An 8,026-nucleotide genomic window follows, 5' to 3' on the forward strand; every position below is an offset into this window, starting at 1 on the left:
AAAGATATGTAACATGAAAATATATTTTTATCATAAAATTCTTTTTATTGCAGAACATTCAGTTCTCCACGGGAATTCTTCATTTCATTTGCTTGTCCATATTAAGCACAGTTCTTTGAAACTTGTGTCTTACATTTCTAATTGACTAGAATCCCTTGAAGGTGTGTTTCTAAAGCTTGTCACTTCCATTTTCACAGTCTTGTCTTTACTATGTTTCTTCATTTTCATTGAGTGGTGGACAATGTACATGAGCAACTGAAATTGCAAAGCAAAATCAAACCTATTTATGACATCTTCTACTGGAGAATTCCATGTGAATCTGGAAGCCAAGTGTCTGGTTTTGGGGTTTTGGCAAGTGAACTAGCCATTGTGGTTCAATACTAAGAATATGCTAAAAATAGTTTTCAGACTTCTAGTCAAGCCCTTACCTACTGAGGGTGTCTATTCCAATTGAGAGTAAAAAGAGTTCAAAACCTGTTGTGTACATTGACGATGACCAAATTATTAGTATTATTTTTTATCATAAGGACCTATGAGGATTTGATTATTCAACTCAACAGCCTAAATTTTGACTATCCTTTCAGAAACTCACAGGTGCTCTCAGAAGTAAAGAAATTCCAGGAGCTGAGCTCAACTTTCTGGCTCTTGTTCTTGTTGCCATTGTTCTCTCCCTACCCCCATCCCATCTCCTCCTCCTCCTCCTTCTGACCTTCCACTTCTTTCGAAGTCTTTTCCTCTTCTACCTCCTCCCCCTCCCCTACTGGAGTCTTTCACTGAAATGTTAGTTATTTACTAATTTTACAAACTTTCTAGTATTTTGTTTTCTTTTCAAGTAGTTTTCATCAAGAGATTTAGAATGAAGAATTACCTGGTGTATCCTAGAATATTCTATGAGTTATTTAAGGACAAATAAAAGCATTTTTCCTATCTCAACAAATGAGATTAGTTTACACAATGCAGTCGGTCATCTTAGATGTCATATAGTGACATCTTAGATTCTATTATGTTCATTTATTGCACTAATTTTTAATTTGATAAGTAATATTTTTAAATGATTTCTTAAATAATTGTGAAATACTTAATAAAGAGCATTAACTTCTTCCTACTTCATTTTTCTGACATTTATCCAATGTCTGTCCTTGGAAATAGTCAAGACTCAATTATATATCTTTACATTCAGTTTTATAGGTATATGAACAAACACACAGAAACACTTCAAACACATCATGTAAATTTAATAACTCTACAAATAAATTATATAAGGCATAGAAATTATGTACAGTTTCATCAATCAGGGGTAGACGAAGAAATTTAGTGAAATAAAGAAATTTTGAGACTTTTCTTGTTTTTGTTTGTTTGTTTGTTTTTTTAGGGGTATGATGTATCTTTTGTTGTTTTTATCTTATTAGTTCCATGGAGAAAAAGTCTTGTCATATCCTACTCTGAAAGAGGCATAGCTATGAATGAGCAGAAAGACAATGAGCTTTAAAGCCTGTTTCATCCAGGGAAAAATATGTTTAGAAGATTTAGGTTTTGTTAAAAGAAACCCTATATACTACATACATAATACATATTGTATATGTATGAATATGTGAGAAAATATGTTTAAAATATAATTATAATAAATGTAATTCTACATCATAATTGCTGTGATATATCACTCTATATGATGGCTATATGAAGTCAGGATTTATTATTATTTTTTATATTCTATTGGATTTGACACATCTTTAAAACAGTAGTACTTCTTCATATTCCAAAAAATTTCCACAACCAAAGAGCGTATCAGTGGCCTGACATTTAAGGTGCTACTGGCATCATGACTAGGCTGCATGCTGTTAATAATATCATATACTGAATGTTTTTATGTGCCTCACATTTTGCTGTGTACATTATATACACTGTTTTATATAATATGATATCCTTATGGAATGGGTAAGTTTTTCATTAGTTGTCAGTGGTGGAAATCAAGACAAAAGAAATAATTTATTTGTTCCAAAGCTAAGAAAGTGGAGACTGTGGTTCTGTGGTTTAGAGCTCAGTTGTCTCCCGACAGTAATAACACTATTCTATTCTAGTATGCTGAATTTTGTTACAGTTGCATCTCCATTTGAGCTTGTAGTTTCCCAGTAGTTTGTATCTAGCTTCTTGTTATGTTATGTATGAAGTTCTACTTTATAGTATGTTGGAAAGATGTTAGAGAAAGCTGGACTTTGCCATCTGCCACTTGGCTTTAAGTGGAAGAAATTTAGTTAAGTAGCATGAACTGTGTTCTCTCTTCACTGTGTTTTAAATTTCTCCCAATCTGAGGCTGCTAGTCGAAGAGGATGCCTAGTTTTTCTGTAGAAGTCCTTGTACTGGAAATAGTTTCCATAAACATTTTACTAGTTAAGTAAAAGTTCCAATTAAAGTAAAGGATCAGAGAATATGAATCACATTATAGTGCATATGTATCTATATATAGATATCTTATCATAAATATAAATACAAGCCTCGCTTAGACATTTTGCTTTAATAGGAAAGATACACTAGAATTTTGAGAAGTAATACGCCTTATATTACATCAATAAGAGATGTCTATGAACATACAGGAAGCCTACAGAACTCCAAATAGAAAAGATAATCAAATTACTTATGTAATATCAATTAAATATTTTTATTACAATTTTTGGAATTTGGCCTAATCAGATAGATGATTACATTATTTCTATAGTTTCATTTCTGCCCACTCTGATACATATACACTCCAGGTTTGTTTTATTTAAGATAAAGAAGAATTTAAAGATACTTGAGAGCAGTTTAAAATGATACATCTTATGATTTTCTTCTTTACATTTAATTTGAAACCATTTATAAATGACTCATTTTTTTTTCAAGAATTCAACTTTGTTTTCCATGAAGTCCAGCTTTCTATTAAAATAAAAAACCAAAGATGAGCAGCTCAGGAGAAGAAAAGCTTTATTGTGCTCATTGATTTAGGGGTTTTAGCCCTCCCAGCTGAGTGGGTTGCTTCTGAGGCAAGGCAGCACATGGGGAAGAGAACTTGCTTCTGTTCAAAGGGAGAAAGAGCAAGCAATCTTTGAGAATATGTTTTCAATGATGTAAGCCTCATACTATATCTCTTTTGTAAAAGCCTTCATCATCCCAAATAACGACCTGCCATTACCATGGAGGCCCAGGGGTACCCTACGCTCTAACTGTAAACAACTAATTTCTAGGAAATCCCTTTGTCCATTCAAAGTTAGTCTAAGCTGAAAAAAATAGTAGCATGTATTCTTCTAGAACATGAGAAGCTAAAGCAGGAAGACACTCTGGGCCAAATCAAAACCAAAATAAGGTAAACACAGACAACTTCACATATTTGATTACATAAATAAAGGGCTGCATCTGGATACTAACACTGAGTTTTTCATGGGTTACATGCTGTCTAAGGAGTGAAGAATTTCCTTGTACATGGAGTAAGTCAGTTAAATAGTTTCCTTTTGTTGTTGTGACACTATTCTTTCCATTCATCACATCCCTAAAACTAAAACAAGAGAGATACCTGACATCAGGGAAATGTTGGTCTTATGCTATGGTATGTCATTTTAATTTTAAAAAGCTACAAAATACTTTCAAGAGTTTTGAATTTCATTTATTTAGTTACTTGTTTAGCAAGTGCTAATATGGTTGATCCTATTCACGGAGATTCCTGTATATTTCTGATTTTCTATTAGAGTTTTCTGGCTAACCAAGAAACTTCATCATGTATTACAAGCTTTCCTTTTATATTATCTTATAATTCAGAGGCCACACATAAAACAAAATGATTTTTTTAACCAAACCAACCAGCTAAATCTAGCAGTAAAACTGTATTTTTACTTACCATGATGCTTTGTTTGGCAGCTGACATTTGTTCATCAAGCAGACACTTGGATTCACTTAAATATCACTTAAGCAGATTAACTTTCACATCTGGGCTTGTTCCTTTAAACATATCTGTAGTTCATTTGAAAATTCTCAGACTATATAGAAAATTCAAGAATGCTTTTGATCAACAAAATCTTATCAAGTCATGAATATCTTACTCAACTACAATCAGAGCTAAAACTCCTTGAAGCCATTACCACAAAGTCTTGAACGTCAGTCCTTTTCCACCGCAGTCATGTCTTGAGGCAAAATATAAATATATTAACATGCCATTTCTCAAATTTTCTGTGCTCCTTTATGTTGGTAATGTATCAAAAGAGTTGGATCTGATTAAAATAAGCCCAAATTGGTTGGTCGTTACTGTCTTTTAAGAAGTCTATGAAAAATCATGATGACGCTGCCAATGAAACTCACTTTCAGTTTCATGTAAATCTGAAACATGAAGTCAAACTTGAATATCAGTCAAAATGTACATATTCAATTTTTAATGTTTCTTATTGCATTAGTGTTTCTGATTGTCATTCTGTGTGGCCAAGTCAGTTTTCATAGAAACATTAAATTGTGAAAATTGTTTGTTATGAAATGATATACCCAATTGTGTGGCTTTTTTTCTGATAAATTTTATTTTCTTTTTCTCTGTTTCTAAATGCTGACAATTATACTATTGAAGCAAGCAGTGACAGAGACTGCCTCAGACTTGAACAGGACACTTTCTTCTGTAATGAATACTACAATTCCAGGCCTGCAGCTTCTGGTTCAGCACCAACTTATGTTGGTAGTATGTTGGGATAATCTCCTTGTACATTGTACAAAAATTGTCATTGTATTATTCAAATGTTGATTTCTATACTGGCAGAGTTGCGTACAGGTTAGAGGAATTTGGTATTGTTATTTTTATGAATCATAACATGTCTCAGTATTTTGTAAACTTGCTCCTCCATCACACCTTCTGATTGGCTAATAAACAACTGATCAGCCAATTAGCTGGACAGAGGAGAATAGAGAGGGACTTCTGATTCCATTTAGGGGAGGAGAGTTGTCCCAGAGAGATGAGAGATGTGTGGATGTGTGTGTGTGTGTGTGTGTGTGTGTGTGTGTGTGAGAGAGAGAGAGAGAGAGAGAGAGAGAGAGAGAGAGAGAGAGAGAGAGAGAAACAGTCACAGAGAGAGACACACGCAGAAAGACAGAGAGAGAGATAGAGAGACAAAGAGGAGGGGAGGAGAGGAAAGGAGAAGAGAAGAGAGGACTATGAGGAGGGAAGAGGAAGGTGTGAAGAAACCATGTGGAGAGAACAGTAAGATTCACCATGAGAGAGTATGCATGAGGACACACATAGGCCAGGGTGAGCCAATGCCAGACTCAGACTAAAGGTAAAATACCAGGTAGATGGCAAACAGGCAATCACAAAAGATTGGAATAGCTCAGAACCTGCCCAGCTTTCAGCTTGTTAATAAAACCACAAAATTCAACACCCCTTCATGATAAAAGTCTTGGAAAGATCAGAAATTCAAGGTCCATACCTAAACATAGTAAAAGCAATATACAGCAAACCAGTAGCCAACATCAAACTAAATGGAGAGAAACTTGAAGCAATTCCACTAAAATCAGGGACTAGGCAAGGCTGCCCACTCTCCCCCTACCTATTCAATATAGTACTGAAAGTTCTAGCCAGAGCAATTAGGCAACACAAGGAGGTCAAAGGGATACAAATTGGAAAGGAAGAAGTCAAAAATCTCACTATTTGCAGAAATTAACTATATTTTAATCCTAAAAAATAGTTTAGAAACAGCTACTTACAGTTGAGAGTACATTCTCTTATCATTTCCATGTTAATGGTCTTCCACTTTGTCAGGTATTCCTCACCACATCCTGCCAAAGTCAACTCAGCACCCTAGCCAGTACCCAGTTTTCATGGTTCAAACTACTCAGGACTGAAACTAAGGGCTGCACAAAATTCCAGTGAATGGAGTGATTGTGTACCCACAGAGATAGGATTAAGTGTGTACAAGCAAAGATCCAAGATGGCTTGAGGAATGCATTTTCTAGGGACTGGGTGCTACATAATTAAAAATTCCTCTAGCATTTCCTCTTGTATATTTTGTTTGCTGTGTCATTAGATGGTCACCATCTTGTTTCTCCATTATCCATGTTTTCAAAACCATGCAAAAGTTAGAATTTTAGGAGAGTCATTTGTTGCTGTCTGAGTAGTCTTACTACTGTTTGGATGTGATTTGAGTGTATGTACTTTCCAGAGGTCAGTGTACTGGCAACTTAGTTTTCAATGTGATGGTATTGAGAAGTAGTGAAACCTTGAAGAGCCACAAGGGCAAGGTAATTAGATTATTAGGGATGTGGCCCTCTGAAGTGATTAACACTTATGTAGTAAAGTAATGGTTCTTATCAGAGGGATTTGAAAAACTACAAGGCTCACTCTTGATTTAGGTAGGGCATCCTTTCTCATTATGTGGTCATTCTTGTATGTTCTCCTAGCAAGATGCCACCTGACTTAAAGCCCTTACCTAAGAAGGAACATATGAGGTCACTGGTCTTGGACTTTGAACTTCCAAACTTTGAACCAACAAACCTAGTTTTCTTGATTTTTTGTTGTGAACCTAGCCTTTAATGGCAGAGTCATCTGTTCTGCCTAACCTTATGAAACCTCAGGTATTTTGATGTATCAACATTTAACATTTTAAGTAAAAATCTTTGTGTTTTCCTGGTTGATATTTGATATATATATATATATGTATGTATGTATGTATGTATGTATGTATGTATATATATATAAATATATGTTGTCCCCTACTGTTGAAGTTACTTTTGTTGCAAGTTCTCACTCCAAATTCTTCACAGGTGTACCCTAAACTAAAAGCTAACAAAGTTTATTTCCTACTCAGAACTTGTGGGAAAAAAAGGGGGCCACAGCGGTGGAGTCCCGGTGGGTTTCCACGCGGCTGATCCCACATGCAGAAGAAAGTCTAAGGTTCCAAAGGCTGGAGGCTTCTGCGACGACAGACTCCAATGACACGAGGGAGTCCTTGGTTCCAAAAGGGTTTATTGTCATAGCGGATGGTGGATGAATCTGGATGTATCCCCCACCCCCGTGAAACTCAGGGCAGTCCTGAGTTAAATAGGGAGGGAGAAAGGGGAAGGGTCTGGGAAGGAATGCTTAATTTGCTCTGCCCTCTGGCCTTCATTAGTATGTAAATCCTTAGGGCCTGAGGCTTATGATCATGTACTACCTGTGCACTTTGGGAGGGGCTATAATGGTCTACGTGACTGAACAATGTAGGTCTATGGAGACGAGACTGTGCATCAAGACTTTGGGTTCTGAGGAGGTGGCCGAACACCTGCCTTTTCTCACTTAGAGTCTCGGGGTTCCAGGCCCATGCCCAGCCATGAACCAGGATACCCTTACGAAGTCCCACAAGAACTATTCAATAGTGCCCCATTATATAGATCACATGGGAATCCCCATAGGCTTGTGATTTAATTTGGAATTTTCCACTAATTTCCAAAACTCCTTCACTAGGACAGAGTTATGTCTATAAGAGTAGAAATTTTGTTTAATATTCTATAATTACATTTCTCTCCATTTCTTTGTTTTGTAGAACACTAGATTTCCCCCCTTTCTGAAAATTTAAATGCTTGGCTTCTTAACTGCCTGACTGAATTATCGTCTCCATAAAGGTCCTTAAAGTGTGCTTCTTTCCAAACTCTTCCTCTGTTGTTGTTGCTGTTGCTGTTGCTGTTGTTGTTGTTGTTCTTCTTCTTCTTCTTTCTCCTCCTTTTCCTCCTTCTTCTTTCTCATTGTTTATGCTTTTGTTTCAATTTTCTGTTATATTAATAAGATTGAGTGACAATTATTTTAATGCATACATTCATCCTGTTGATCAGGACTCTCTAGAACACAATGGATGAATTATGCATTAAAATAGTTTATTAAATCAGCATGTGCTAAAATAGTAACAAAAATTGTCTTCTATCTGAAAGGATAAGGATCTGATGCTTGAGACTGGATGCTTCAGCAGTAGCTGGGTGCTTGAGGCTGGGTTCTTCAACAGTGGGAATAGTCCCAAAGTAGCCGTCTCTCATTAAGAGCCAACAACCATGTAGT

This window comes from Grammomys surdaster, unplaced genomic scaffold (assembly GCF_004785775.1).
Source record: "Grammomys surdaster isolate TR1022 unplaced genomic scaffold, NIH_TR_1.0 198, whole genome shotgun sequence".
NCBI classification, from domain to species: domain Eukaryota; kingdom Metazoa; phylum Chordata; class Mammalia; order Rodentia; family Muridae; genus Grammomys; species Grammomys surdaster.